A 16,193-nucleotide genomic window follows, 5' to 3' on the forward strand; every position below is an offset into this window, starting at 1 on the left:
GTTGTCAATCCCTCAAAAAGTTAAATACAGTATCACCATATGACTCAGCAATTTCCTTCCTGAGTACATACCCCCCAAAAGGATTTGAACAGATCCTTGTATGAGAATATTCACTGCAGCATTATTCACAAGAGTCAAAATGTGGAAGTAATCCAAGTGTCCGTCGATGGATGAATGTGAAAACAAAATATGGTATATCCAAACAAGGGAATATTGTCCATGAAAAAGACATGAAATATATACTCCATGTCCATGAAAATATACTCCATGAAAAGGAGTGAAGTTCTAATACATGCTACAATTTGGATGAATCTTAAAAATGTTATGCTGAGTCAAACAAGCCAGACGTAAAAGGATAAATATTGTATTAGTATATGCAATCTCTAGAACAGAAGAATTCAGAGCCATAAAGTAGATGAGAGGTTACCCAGGCTGGAAGGACGTTCTTGCTTGCTGGCTAAAGTATTTCTGTAGGGGTAATGAAAGAAGTTTGAAGTTTAAGTGATCATAGTAGAATAATACTGTGCACATAAGTAATGCCACTGACTTGACACTTAGAAATGGTTAAAATAGCAACTTTTATGTTAAATATATTTTATAATAACAAACAAAGAAAAGAATATGGGTAAAAAACAAAAAACAAAATCCCCTATAGGCTAATGGATTTGAAATGTAGTTTGAAATCTTATTCTCATCCTTGCTCCAGGGCAGAGACACAAGTCCCACAGGTATTACCCCAGCTTTCTGAGGAAAAAAAACAGACCTTGAGATAAGGCATTTCTCAAAGGTATGTATTTTGGGAAGAGATCCCAGGAAATAGGAGGGGAATAAGGCAGAGGAAGAAAACAGAAAACAAGGGCAGCAGTTCCATGGTACATTCTGGGCTCAGCCATGTGGGATTCTCCTAAGAGCTGTGGATAATGTGCCCCAGAGGGTAACATTTATCACCCACCTGCCTCCCCATGGGGTAAAGGTTGCCATGTGGGTTAACCTGTTTGCACGTTGGGGCTGGCAGGATGGAATACTTGTGAGGGCCCTTCCTTCCCATTCCAGGTGCAGCATCAGAGAAGGTCCAGGTCAGAAAGGAAAAAGCATAGCTGAGGCTGAAGCAAGCGCCACCAGGTGATACTGGGATAATTGTGGGTCATGGAGGGGCCCCAAGGAAGCATGGTACACCCAGAAATGAGATTATATCCCTTCTCAAGCTGCAAAGCCTTTGTCAAGAAATCTTAAAACATATTTAGATAAGAAATCTCTAGTAGCTCCATACTGCCAGATGAAGTTTAAAACTATTAAATGAGATGTCTGAGACCTCCACAATTTTACCTCAATTTATCCATTCAGAATTCTTCCATATCTCCATTCTCTGACCTGTGTTCCAGCCCCATGACTCAGCAATCCCCAGAGATGGGACAATTTCCTGTATTTGCACTTTGTGTAGCTCATTTTCAGCATTTAGAAATCTCTTCTATCTTTTGAAAAATCATCTGCTCTTAAAGGAACAGATCAAGTCTCTCCTGTACCAAAAACATCCTGAGTACAGGATGAGGAAGAATCAGGGCATGACTAGTGAATCAGGGCATGGCCAATGACTTATGGAGTGGTTAATAAATCAGGGTGGAGCTAGTGAATCAGGGCATGGCTAATGAATAGGGCAGGGCCGTGTGTATGTGTGTGTGCTCTGTCATGTCTGACTCTATGCGACCCCATGGACTGTAGCCCACCAGGCTCCTCGGTCTATGGAATTTTCCAGGCAAGCATACTGGAGTGGGTTGCCATTTCCTTCTCCAGGGGATCTTCCCCACCCAGAACTTGAACTTGTGTCTCTTGCATCTACTGCACTGCAGGCAGATCCTTTACTGCTGAGCTACCAGGGAAGACCTGGGCAAAACTAGCTAGGTGAGTTTCCTGGAGCTCTGGACAGAGTAGTAGAGTGTGAACCCTACTGTATAAACAATATATGAAGTCAGGGGGGCATGATTATCACAAAGGCAGACATGAGAAAAATGGTTTAAGAAAAAATGGTCAAGAAGTTAAATGGAGAGGCAGGAGAGCAAAGCATTAAACAAGGTGGAGAAACCAGAGGATATGATAAGCACAGAACAGGAGCCAAGAGAATGGGGTGTCTGCCTGCAGGTGGGTGCATTTAAAGGGGCAGAACTGGAACTGTCACTGGCAGGAAGTTCCCTCTTCCTACTTTGGAGTCATCGCAATCTGTGTGCCTCCTCTATCTCTCAACATACCTTGTATTACAGCTGCATCACAGCTATTTGCAGATTAGCTTTAATCTCCCTTTATAGGTGATAGGTTCCTCGAGAACTAGGATCATGCTTTTTATACACTACACAGGAAAATGCACAGTGTCTCTCAAAAGGGAAGTTCAAAAGATAAATGCTGGATTGGCTCAACATAACACACCAAAATAATTTTGGCAAAACAAAACATAGAACTAGTTTCATAATCCTTTTTGGTTAGTCAGATAGGAAAGACCACAAATAATAGCTGTCTGGGATATTCAGAAGGAGGCAGGGCAGAACTGATACTGTCTACATGTCAAACTCTGCGCCACATGTGTTCACATTAATCCTAGTCGTTGTACTATTTTACAGATGGGGAAACTGATGGTTTAGACACTATCTAGAGTTATACAGATAGAATGTGGCTAACTGGGCCTTCCCTGGTGGTCCCGTGGTGAGACTCCATGCTCCCAATGCAGGGGGCTGGGGTTTGATCCCTGGTAATGAAACTAGACCCCATATGTTGCAACGAAAGATTCCATAAGCCACAACTAACAGTCAATGCAGCCAAAAAATAAATAATAAATATTTTTTAAAAGGGGCTATCTGATCCCAAAGCCTGTAATCTTATTAGCACCAAAGATGTTCATGATGAGATGTCCATGAAAAAATGCATAAATCAGTGTCTTCCAACTTTGAGATAATCTCATAGCCAAGATAACTGTCAAACAGAAAAACCGAGAATAATGGCTGTAATGTCGGGGTCCTGTGATTGGGGGTGACTTTCATAAAATAAAAAGTTCCAAACAATCTGAAATTGTGTTGCATTTATGGTGCTATCTAATGCAAAAAAGAAGCCATGGGCATTCTTCCTCATCAACAGTAAAATATCTTACTGGTGATGTTTTGTTTTCTTTTATTAGGCAAGCAGCACCAAAGACATCAGGGTGCAAGACCTTTGAACTTCATTCCTTGAAATTCTGCTTTGCTTTGTTGGTATCCTGATCAGCTCCAGCCCAAGCCTATTTTAAGAAGTATATGGGGTGGCATCTTCCAAGGAGGTTAGAATTAACAGGCATCTTGGTAATCAGCAAACTAAGTCTCCTTATTTTATATGAGGAGTCTGGGAAACAGAGATCCCCAGTGAGGTGGGAGCCTGGAGTAAATGAAGACCTTAGGCCAGGAACAGGGCTTCTGATATTCCAGAGACACCAGCCTTGTGCAGAGATTGGGGGTGGTGACAACCCCCACCTTACCTGTGTCCACAGCCTTGGACTCCAGCTTCTTCAGCCAGTTCTTACAAATCATCTGAGACATCACAGTGCTTTGTACACATAACTGCTTGTTTTTTTTCTGTTAAATGGAAAGGCAAAAAGAAAAATAAAGGAAGTTTAGAGCAGGAGAAAATAAGCTATAGAACACCACCAAGTGGGCAAGACACAGGACGTGTCTGAGGTTGGCTGATTTGCAGTATATGGAGGGATTGGATATTATAGATTGAATATTTACAAACCCACCAAATTTGTATGTTGAAAACCTAACCCCTAAGGAGATGGTATTATGAGACAGGGCTTTGGGGATGTAATTGGGTCATTAGGGTGGAGCCCTCCCGAATGTGATTAGTGTCCTTGCTAAAGAGACCTCAGAGAGCTCCATTTCCCCTTCTGCCCTGTGAGGACACAGTGAGAAGGCCATGTGTTGTCAGGAATCAGTAAGAGGGCCCTCATTAGAAGCCAACTGTACTCGTGCCCTGACCTTGGACATTCAGACTCCAAAACTGTGAGGAAGAAATTTCTGTTGGCTATAAAGAACCCAATACATAGAACTTTGCACCAAGACTCTGGGGATGCAAGGAGACCCCAGGTAGCATCTCTTCTCTGGCTGATCCAAAGTGATGTGGGAGCTGGGAGGAGAAGAAGAAAAATAATGAGTGGAATTCTGGTTACAACCCCTGATATTCCTCTGCAAACTGAGTCAAGCAGGAAGTGCTGTGAGAATGAATTGATCACCACACACTATTCTCATCTGAACACTCACTGACAGAAGAGAGAATAAGCACCTAAGTGTTAAATGGGCTTCCCTGATAGCTCAGTTGGTAAAGAATCTTGCTTGCAATGTAGGAGATCCCAGTTTGATTCCTGGGTCAGGAAGATCCTCTGGAGAAGGGATAGGCTACCCACTCTAGTATTCTTGGGCTTCCCTTGTGGCTCAGCTGGTAAAGAATCCACCTGCAGTGTGGAAGACCTGGATTTGATTCCTGTGTTGGGAAGATCCCCTGGAGAAGGGAAAGGCTACCCGCTCCAGTATTCTGGCCTGTAGAATTCCATGGACTATATATAGTCCATGGGGTTGCAAAGAGTCAAACACAATTGAGTGACTTTTAAAAAAAAGTGTGAAATGACTGGCTTGCTACCATTCAAGGGGGTTACAGCAGAACTGGAGCCAGAACCCCAGGTTGTGTGTTCCCTTTATATCCAGAGGCTTCCCTAGCTCTGCTCCTCAAAGCCTCAGGTATTTCCCAGGGGTGCTGTTCATAGTGTTCCATTTGAGAAGTGGAATATTTCCTGCCATATCAATAAACAAGGATGTCACAGTCCTCAGCAATTGCAGCCAGCACAATGGTGAGCTGGTGAAATCTGAGGGAATTCAGGAAGAATACCTGCCCTCAGACTGCACCCAATCCCTACCGTGAGCCCTGAAGAAAGGAAGCTCAGAATCTGAAAACAGGATACTGGCCCCAGATAGCTGAGGTAAATATCAAAGAAATGATTTCAGTGAGCCCAGATTCTTGCATCTTTACATACAGAGAAAAGCCTAAATTTCTTAACTTGAGATAACTGGTTTTCTTTCATTAACAATAGATTTTTGATGTTCAGACTTCCTGCCCACTTCGTTATAAAACTTCTATATAACCTGGCTCCCTCCATCTCCTCGGAGGAGTTCTCTCAGTTTATTTGAGATACTGTCTTCTGGGTTTGAAGTCCTAAAAATTCCCACCAAAAAAAATAGCTCTCAACTTTGAGGTTGTGAATATTTTTTAAGTTGACACACTCAACACCCTCCTTGAGCCAGAAAAATCCCTTTGAAGCTGGGGCTTCCTCAGGAGGTTTTGCTTGAAGGAAGGCATCTGAGCCACTTTCCCACTTAGTACTGTCCCTGGAGTACTTAGTATCCCCTGGCTTCACAAAGACAGATGTTTCCTGCACCCAGTGAGGCTTCTTTTACTGTTTAATGTTTCTCAGAACCAAAAAAGACCTGCAAATAGAACATACACAGAAAATAGACACCACTCAGCCCTACACGGGGCTTCCTGGTGGCTCAGATGGTAAAGAAACTGCCTGCAATACGGGAGTCCTGGGTTGGGAAGATCCCCTGGAGGAGGGCATGGCAACCTACTCCAGTATTCTTGTCTGGAGAATCCCCATGGACAGAGGAGCCTGGGGGGCTACGGTTCATGGGATTGCAAACAGTCGGACACGACTGAATCAACTAAGCACAGTCCTACAAGACTCAGGAGAGCCTGCACACTGCCTGCTCCCTAGTCCTCAACAAGGCTTGGGTCCCAAATTAAGACAGGACAAAGGGACCAGGCTAGATTTCTGAACACTGTGTGAGACTCAAATTGTATTGACTCCTATTTGACATGCAGCCATTAAGCTTGGCAAAGTGGGAGGATGCCAGGAGAAAGATGTGGCTGTTCTTAGTTTTTCCGTTATATTCAGAAAAATTTCAGGACACCCTGGTAAGGGGAAAGGGGTGGGAAGGAAGACAGTGGTTTGGGGTCGACTCTGACAAAGCAAAGGCCATGTGTCTCAGGCCCAGCACCCCACTGTCACCCCTGGCTGGCTGACTCTCCCTTTCTCTTTTTAACTTTTATTTATTTTTTGGGTGAGGTTTCATGGGGCCTCTTTCTTTTTTTAAGGCTTTAATGAATCTGTTACAATATTGCTTCTGTTTTTTTATGCTCTGGATTTTTAGCTGCAAGGCATGCAGGATCTTTGCTCCCTGACCAGGGATTGAACCTGTACACTGTGTATTGGAAGGCAAAGTGTTAACCATGGGACCACCAGGAACGTCTCCCTGACTTTCCCTTTGGATTTCATTGCCACGGGAGACCCGGAGCACTAGCATGAGGCAGGGCCTCCTGCGGAGCTAACCTTATCTGAAAGGCATTATGTGATCAAGGGCGACTTGGCACCCCTCAAGGGGCACTCGGGTGCTGACGGCTCTTCGCCAGCTCCACTCGGCTCAGCTAAATGAAGGGCTGGCACACACCCCGTCGGTGTGATGACTAGAAGGACACAAACCAGACCCAGGCTTGCTAAGTTAAGTCCATTCAAAGCAGAAATATTTATATTGTACGTTTTAAATAGTCCCCAAGGGATGCACAATATGTTCTTCATCTTGCCTGGGTTTAAGAACTTAGCATCCTTGAGAAGCAAAGCAGGCCCCTTGAGCCGTGGATTCCAGTGACAGGGATGTTCTTATCGTTGAGATCAAGCCACAGTCTTCTGAGATGGACGAGGCTTTCTGTGCAGAGACATGTGGCAGAGGTTACTCTGGAGAAAAGGTAAACCATGGAGCAAGAAGAGGCGTGCATCCCATCACATTCCTGGCTGTCTGGACATGAGCAGAGAGAAGTTTACCTGTATCCCCATGCTGCAGCTGCGTGATTAAGTAACACACATGCACATTTCCAGGAATCCATTTCTTGAGACTCTGGGAAAATGATGTATAGATTTGTGCAGAGAGGGGATTAGGAACGTTCTAGGAAAAAAATCACAAAGGTGGTGGGGGGATGGCAGGTAGATTTCTGATCTGGGTTGACCTGCTATGTACAATGTGGATGAAAATGGGGTTATTTGAAACAGGAAAGCTCTTGAGAAAGAATGGTGACTTTTCAAGGTCCCCTGTGGGATCAGAAAGAGATTGGTGTAGTTCAGTTGCTCTCCAGAGGACCACCCAAGTGGATGAACAGAGCAAGCCCTGGGAGTGAGGGGGTTGGAAGAAGTCAGTATCTGAAGAAATGAGGGAGAAAGCTAACACGCAGGATAACTTGGTGGGTGAATTGCTCTCTTCATCTCCATCGTGGGCCAGCTTTCCACGCTGCCAGAAATACTAGACCTGTTTGTCACACTCTTCATGCGAGGCCTGCAGGAAGCCCACCAGAGCGTGGATCTCGGTTTTCTTCCTCTCTAGCATTGTGACTTTGGCCAAGTCATTTCATTTCTGGGAGTCAGTATCTCTATCTGAGAAATGGGGGAAAGAATGGTATTTACCCTTTTAAATTTTAATAAGCATTTATAGCACTTCTTGTCTTCCCAGGTGGCACAGTGGTAAAGAATCCACCTGCCAATGCTGGGGATGGGGGTTTGATCCCTGGGTAGGGAAGGTCCTCTGCAGGAGGAAATGGCAACCTACTCCAGTATTCTTGCCTGGGAGATCCTATGGATAGAGAAGCCTGGTGGGCTACAGTCCATGGGATCACAAAGAGTCTGACATGACTTAGTGACTAAACAGGAACAACAAAGCACTTACTATATGCCAGAAACTAGTCGAACTATTTACAAGTATTTTTTTTTTAATTTTTAATCGCTTTACTTACCAGTATCTACACAATGATTTACTACCTTTAAACTGGTAGCAAAGGTTGTTGTGAGGATTAAATAATATAGGCAATTGTTGATAAAACAGCACCCAAAATATAGAAAGTGCTTGGCAAATACTGCTAATGTTGCTATTATTATTGCTTTTGAATGCACTCAATTTAGGTTTCACTCATTTTCTTGTAACTGGTCTGATAAAAGATATTAACAGAAGTAGCTATATAATAATAGCTATCATTTATGAACTCTTCATTACATGCCAGAAACTATGTACACCAACCGTGCGAGGCAGAAACTGTTACATCCTTGATGAGAACTGAGGTTCAGAGAAGTTAAGGAATTGCTTCAAGTTAACACAGCAAGTAAGTGTTGGAGAAAGGCTTCAAAGACCAGGATCTTTCAATACTCCAGACTGGAAGGCAGGGTAAACACATTTTGTTATTGCTGAACAGACTGTGTGAAGAAGTAGATATATTCGAATTGTTGAATGATCTTGGATGTGGCTGTGTGTTCTGTAAACATCACATCAGAGCAAGTGCCACCAAGCAATGGAAATCCTCACAGTGCCAGATGAAGTGCCTGGTAGACATTTGGTGCCTGGCAAGTGTGGGTGGGGGTCACGTGCTGGCATGGGGGAATCCCTGTTCCCATTATGTGATAGGGGGCAGACGTGAAATTGTCCCCAAGCCTCTCATTACTCCAGTTATATAGAGTCACACCAATCATATTGTTCATCTTTTGCAATAAAAGTTTTTATGGAAGAAAGAGACAAGTGAGGTCCAGGAAAGACGACTAGAGCCAAAGGTAGACTTGACGCATCCAGAAAGCATGGAGGCCAGAGCAGGGGTCGGGACTGCTGGATTCTGGGCTCAGCTCTGCCCTCACAATTGCAGCACAATGCCAGGACCATCTTGCAGCCCCAGCTTCCAGTTCCTGGATTCCCCAGTCCTCTGATGAGCCAGTCACACTTGGGAGTAGTACTGGAACTCAGGCACACCTGGTCTGCACCTGCGATGCAATGACCCAGCCATCCTCCTGGTTAGAGGCTGGAATCCCAGCCCATCTGACTCTGCTGTCTGGATTCCTTGATGCCAAATGGAGGGAAGGCTTCAGGAATTAAGGTTGAAGCTGGGGCACCCTTTCCAATATTGTGCCTGGAAAGCCTGTTCTCTCTCTCCCAACTCCGTTTCCCCAAAGCAGTTTCTCCAAACCCCTTTCCATAGTTTTCTTTCCTTTGTTACCAGCGCTTTATCATCCAGAACTTGACAGAATGTACTTCTGACTACCAATAAGCCACCCTCTTATTGTTTCAAGTTCCACTTTTGTAAAATAAAGAAATTGAGCTGGAAGCCATAGACGGAGCCTTCCATACCTAGCATTCTATGATCCAGTACATTCTGTACATGAAGGTATGTATACTCACATCTAACATGTATCTCTGAGAAGAATTCTGTTTGACAATTAAGGCTCTGAGTTACCAAGTCAACAATGTCTTGAAATAGGACATAATTGGATAATTAAACAAATGCTATTACATATGCTCAAATTTGAGTGTGTCTCCTTTTGAAATAAGTTGTCAGGAATAAAATGATCTATTTGTATAGAGATTTACTGTTAGAAAACATTCTCAAATGCGTTTTGTCATTCTCCTTATACTAACCCTAAAGATAGATGGTATTAACCCCTCATTAATAACCTACAAACATCGGTACATTACATGTACTCATGTAAGAATAATTACCTCAAACCTGCATTGTGGCTTAAAGGAGAGATATCTATAATGCCAGAAAGAGTGCCTGGCACACAGTCCATGCTTAACAAATGAAGATGTGGTCCTACGGTCAGTAGTAGTATGGGACATAGTTATTCTCCTTATGTCATATGATGTAGATATGGAATGCTCCCCTCAACCTCATTTCTAATATACAATAAGATAACTGGACAGAAATCGTGTCCTGCTTTTTATCTTTTTTTTTTTTTTTCAGGTTATCCATAAAGAAAATTCCTGAACAGTGGCAAAGCAACAGTTGAGTTCTGGACCTAACAGTAGCCTCTGTATTTGACTAAAGAATTGGTCACTGACTCATTATCACAGCCTTCCCTGAAAAAGAAGGTGTCTTAGTCTGTTTGCACTGTTGAAGCAACATACTAGAAACTGGGTGGCTTCTAAGCAACAGAAATTGATTCCTCCCAGTTCTGGAGGTTGGAAAATCCAAACCCAAGATGCTGGCAGATTTGGTGTCTGGTGAAGGACCACTTCCTGGAGTGACCACTTTGGAGCTGTGTCCTCTCAAGGTGGGAGGGGAAGGGAGCTCTCGGGTTTCTTTTATAGCGGCACTAACCCCATTCACGAGGGCTCCACTCTCATGACCCAATTTCAGATTTTGGGAGGATGCAAACAGCATTCAGTCAGGAGCACAAAATTAATAATTTTTATCCACCTTGTAACACTGTTGGCATATTAACAAAAAGATGTTTGTAATAAGTCACACACACACAAACAAAACAGACGCATCCTCTTGTACACCTATGGGTAAATACTTCAAGTGTCTTATTTGTTATCCCATCCAAAATGGGAGGCTGGCATTTCATTAGATTGGTCTCTTGTATTTTATTCAACAGGTTTCAGATATGGAGGGAGATTTATACTTTTTTGATTGATTCAGTCACTCATCACATAGTAACTGAGTGTCTTTTGTAGATCAGGTAAAGCTCAAGCTTCTGGAAATATCCATATGCATGAGAAAATGCAGAGATAGCTCCCTGGTGGGAAATAGGGCTATTTCTACAGAGATAAACCACAGAACTCAAGGTGCCATGATAGAGGTTGGATGGGAGGATGAAAGATGGTGACACAATCCCCTGGTTTTGGGGAGACCTGGGAGAATCAAAGAGTGGACACGACTGAGCGACTGATCTGATCTGATCTGAGGAGAATCAGGGAAGAACTTGTAGAAGAGCTCATGCCTGAGGCAAGCCAAACAGAGAAAACATCCTTGCAAATTCATGGAGGTGAGGAACAAGAGTACAAGAACAAATATGCAAGCAGTCTGACTTGGTTGCAGCCTAAAACACAAACATGGAGGGGATGAAAAGACAAAGAAACAGAAAGAAGACAAATCACAGAGAGCCTTTACTCTGTGAGGAGTAACTTGGACATTTTTCTGGAGGCAATAGGGAGAAACCAAATACTCTGAATAGAGTTATGATGTGACTGGATTTGGTTTTTATACAGTTCATTTTGACAAATTTTTATTTAGCACCTTCTGGGTGGTGGCCTAAGCTGCTGCTGCTGCTAAGTCGCTTCAGTCGTGTCCGACTCTGTGTGACCCCATAGTCGGCAGACCACCAGGCTCCCCTGTCCCTGGAATTCTCCAGGCAAGAACACTGGAGTGGGTTGCCATTTCCTTCTCCAATGCATGAAAGTGAAAAGTGAAAGTGAAGTCACTCAGTCGTGTCCGACTTGTAGAGACCCCATGGACTGCAGCCTACCAGGCTCCTCCATCCATGGGATTTTCCAGGCAAGAGTACTGGAGTGGGTTGCCATTGCCTTCTCCAGAGTGAGCTAAGCTAAAGGAATGCAAAACCAAGTAAGAGCTAGCATTTTACCCTAAAAGAACTAAAGTCTAGGAGACAAGAGACATAAGGAAGACTTCATTAAAAAGTCTCACTGAGAACCATGATGACCTGGATATTTGCAGAAAGAACACCCAGATATAGCTGGCAAACCCCAAATAGATCCAAAATTATATGGGAAAATGCATGTCTTTCCTGAGTTGTACACAGTATGGTTGAATCTTTGCAACAAAAGTCCGCTATCTTTCTTTATTCTTTCCAATAAAATGCCTCTGCATAGGCATCAGATCCAAGACTTGGTGGAAGACTTAGAGGTCATCTAAGAGTTCCATATCCCTTTATAGTAGTCTTCCTCAACTACTATCAAACCACCCAAGTCAGCTTATTCCACTGTTGGAAGTAGATATGTTAAAATAGTGATTCCTGCATTGTATTTCAGAATTCCCTCTTCCAGTAATGTCTTTCCTATTCCTTTAACTCTTCTGAGGCAGTATGTACAATAAGAAAAATCCCAGACCAGAGAATCACAATGGTTCTGTCATTCACTAGCTTTGTGGTCTTGGCTAAGTTACTTAAACTTTCTGAATCAAGTTTCTCAAGTCTGAATTGGTTTGATATGGGACTTAAGAGAAATACAAGTAAAGCAATAAGCAAGTACTTTGTATAATAAAGTTCAATAAATAATAACTGTTCAGTTCAGTCGCTCAGTCATGTCTGACTCTGCGACCCCATAGACTGCAGCAGGCCAGGCCACCCTGTCCATCACTGACTCCCAGAATTTACTCAAACTCATGTCCATTGAGTCAGTGATGCCATCCAACCATCTCATCCTCTGTCATCCCATTCTCCTCCCACCTTCAATCTTTCCCAGCATCAGGGTCTTTTAAAATAAGTCAGTTCTTGGTATCAGGTGGCCAAAGTATTGGAGCTTCAGCTTCAACATCAGTCCTTCCAATGAACACTCAGGACTGATCTGCTTTAAGATAGACTGGTTGGATCTCCTTGCAGTCCAAGGGATTCTCAAGAGTCTTCTCCAACACCACAGTTCAAAAGCATCAATTCTTTGGCACTCAGCTTTCTTTATAGTCCAACTCTCACATCCATACGTGACTACTACAAAAACCATAGCCTTGACTAGATGGACCCCTGTTGGTAAAATAATGTCTCTGCTTTTGAATATGCTATCTAGGTTGGTCATAACTTTCCTTCCAAGGAGTAAGCATCTTTTAATTTCATGGCTGCAATCACCATCTGCAGTGATTTTGGAGCCCAGAAAAACAAAATCAGCCGCTGTTTCCACATCTATTTGCCACGAAGTGATGGGACCGGATGCCATGATCTTCGTTTTCTGAATGTTGAGCTTTAAGCCAACTTTTTCACTCTCCTCTTTCAATTTCATCAAGAGACTCTTTAATTTTTCTTCACTTTCTGCCATAAGGGTGGTGTCATCTGCATATCTGAGGTTATTGATATTTCTCCCAGAAATCTTGATTCCAGCTTGTGCTTCATTCAGCCCAGAATTTCTCATGATGTACTCTGCATATAAGTTAAATAAGTAAGGTGACGATATACAGCCTTGATGTACTCCTTTTCCTATTTGGAACCAGTCTGTTGTTCCATGAAGCAGAGAATTCCCTGATGGTTCAGACGGTAAAGTGTCTGCCTACAGTACGGGAGACCTGGGTTTGATCCCTGGGTTGGGAAGATCTCCTGGAGAAGGAAATGGCAACCCACTCCAGTATTCTTGCCTGGAAAATCCCATGGACAGAGGAGCTTGGTAGGCCACAGTCCATGGGGTCACAAAGAGTTGGATATGACTGAATGACTTCACTTCACTTTGTTGTTCTATGTCCAGTTCTAACTGTTGATTCTTGACCTGCATACAGATTTCTCAAGAGGCAGATAAGGTGGTCTGGTATGCCCATCTCTTGAAGAATTTCCCACAGTTTATTGTGATCCACACAGTCAAAGGCTTTGGCATAGTCAATAAAGCAGAAATAGATGCTTTTCTGGAACTCTCTTGCATTTTTGATGATCCATTGGATGTTGGCAATTTGATCTCTGGTTCCTCTGCCTTTTCTAAAACCAGCTTGAACATCTGGAAGTTCATGGTTCACGTATTGCTGAAGCCTGGCTTGGAGAATTTTGAGTATTACTTTGCTAGCGTGTGAGATGAGTGCAATTGTGTGGTAGTTTGAGCATTCTTTGGCATTGCCTTTCTTTGGGATTGGAATGAAAACTGACCTTTTCCAGTCCTGTGGCCACTGCTGAGTTTTCCAAATTTGCTGGCATATTGAGTGCAGCACTTTCAAAGCATCATCTTTCAGTATTTGAAATAGCTCCACTGGAATTCCATCACCTCCACTAGCTTTGTTCGTAGTGATGCTTTCTAAGGCCCACTTGACTTCACATTTCAGGATGTCTGGCTCTAGGTGAGTGATCACACCATTGTAATTATCTGGGTTGTGAAGATCTTTTTTGTACAGTTCTTCTGTGTATTCTTGCCACCTCTTCTTAATATGTTCTGATTCTGTTAGGTCCATAGCATTTCTGTTCTTTACTGAGCCCATCTTTGCATGAAATGTTCCACTGGTATCTCCAATTTTCTTGAAGAGATCTCTAGTCTTACTCATTCTGCTGTTTTTCTCTATTTCTTTGCATTGATCACTGAGGAAGGCTTTCTTATTTTTCTTGGGGATGGTCTTAATCCTTGTCTCCTGTACAATGTCACAAACCTCCATCTATAGTTCATCAGGCACTCTATCAGATCTAGTCCCTTAAATCTATTTCTCACTTCTACTGTATAATTGTTAACGGAATTGATTTAGGTCATACCTGAATGGTTTAGTGGTTTTCCCTACTTTCTTCAATTTAAGTCTGAATTTGGCAATAAGGAGTTCATGATCTGAGCCACAGTCAGCTCCTGGTCTTGTCCTTGCTGACTGTATAGAGCTTCTCCATCTTTGGCTGTAAAGAATATAATCAATCTGATTTTAGTGTCAGCCATCTGGTGGTGTCCATGTATAGAGTCTTCTCTTGTGTTGTTGGAAGAGGGTGTTTGCTATGACCAGTGCATTTTCTTGTCAAAACGCTATAAGCCTTTGCCCTGCTTCATTCTGTACTCCAAGGCCAAATTTGTCCGTTACTCAAGGTATTTCTTGACTTCCTACTTTTGCATTCCAGTCCCCTATAATGAAAAGGACATCTTTTTTGGGTGTTAGTTCTAAAAGGTCTTGTAGATTTTCATAGTTCAACTTTAGCGTCTTCAGCATTACAGGTCAGGGCATAGACTAGGATTACAGTGATACTGAATGGTTTGCCTTGAAACTGAACAGAGATCATTCTGTCATTTTTGAGATTGCATCCAAGTACTGCATTTTGGACTCTTTTGTTGACTATGATGGCTACTCCATTTCTTCTAAGGGATTCTTTCCCACAGTAGTAGATATAATGGTCATCTGAGTTAAATTCACCCACTCCAGTCCATTTTAGTTCACTGATTCCTAAAATGTCGATGTTCACTCTTGCCATTTCCTGTTTGACCACTTCCAATTTGCCTTGATTCATGGATGTAACATTCCAGGTTCCTATGCAATATTGCTCTTTACACATCGGACCTTGCTTCTATCACCAGTCCACAATTGAGTGTTGTTTTTGCTTTGTCTCCGTCTCTTCATTCTTTCTGGAGTTATTTCTCCACTGATCTCCAGTAGCATATTGGGCACCTACTGACCTGGGGAGTTCACCTTTCAGTGTCCTATCTTTTTGCCTTTTCATACTGTTCATGGGGTTCTCAAGGCAAGAATACTGAAGTGGTTTGCCATTCCCTTCTCCAGTGGACCATGTTTTGTCAGAACTCTCTACCATGATCCATCCATCTTGGGCAGCCTTACACGGCATGGCTTAGTTTCACTGAGTTAGACAAGGCTGTAGTCCGTGTGATCAGATTGGCTAGTTGTCTGTGACTGTGTTTCTGTCTGTCTGCCCTCCAATGCCCTCTCTCAGTGCCTACCGTCTTACTGGGGTTTCTCTTACTTTGGACGTGGGGTATCTCTTCACGGCTGCTCCAGCAAAGCACAGCCGCTGTTCCTTACCATGGGCATGGGGTGTCTCCTCACAGCCGCCGCTACGGACCATGATGACTAAATCATCATTTCTGGATACGTCACTGCCTTCACTTCTTTTTTAAAAAAACAGCAAAATTTTCATGAGTTCCCTCTCCAAATGTTGGTCCCAATATTGAGCTTATTACCTGGGTTCATCACAGGTAATACAGTCACAGAATCCTATCTCTCTTGAGCAGAAAAAAAATTAGGGAATTTCAGACATCCACTTCCATCTATTCTTTTAGTGTTGAGAGCTGAGCTGGGTGACTTGGTCTCAGGTGAGAAATGGAATATTTCCTGCCATATCAGTAAACAAGGATGTCACAGTCATCAGAGATTGCATCCCTACACTGTGAGCTGGTAAGTGCTGATGGAACTCAGAATGTGAAAACACAGGATACTGGTCCCAGACAGCTGAGGTGTCTTTCAAGGGAATGATTCCAGTGAGCCCAGACTCTTGCATCCTCCCATATGTAGAAAATCCTTAACTTGAGATATCTAGTTTTCTTTAATTAACAATCATCTTTTGATGTTCAGATTACCTGTCCTTAGCTTCAAAACTTCTATATAACCTGCCCCTGTCTGTCACCACCCAGCCCTCTCAGAGCACCTGCCTCCTCAGAGCAGTTCCCTCAGGGTCACTTCAGATGCTTCCTCCAGGCGTGAAA

The 16,193-nt window shown here is 43.0% G+C and overlaps 2 long non-coding RNA genes across 3 annotated transcripts in view; both read right to left on the reverse strand.

The window, feature by feature from the left end:
• Positions 1-16,193, reverse strand: part of LOC123329241 — a 39,457-nt gene that overhangs the window by 13,332 nt on the left and 9,932 nt on the right. For both annotated transcript variants that reach the window (XR_006544613.2, XR_006544612.2), the window contains one exon: positions 3,494-3,590. This is a non-coding gene — a long non-coding RNA (uncharacterized LOC123329241). The remainder of the gene's footprint in view (positions 1-3,493; positions 3,591-16,193) is intronic.
• LOC123329242 lies at positions 6,646-7,319 on the reverse strand. Its single transcript, XR_006544614.1, has 2 exons — positions 6,884-7,319; positions 6,646-6,767 (listed from the first exon to the last, which is right to left on the reverse strand). It is a non-coding gene; the product is annotated as an uncharacterized LOC123329242 (long non-coding RNA).

The sequence above is a fragment of the Bubalus bubalis genome, chromosome 14 (assembly GCF_019923935.1).
Source record: "Bubalus bubalis isolate 160015118507 breed Murrah chromosome 14, NDDB_SH_1, whole genome shotgun sequence".
NCBI lineage: Eukaryota > Metazoa > Chordata > Mammalia > Artiodactyla > Bovidae > Bubalus > Bubalus bubalis.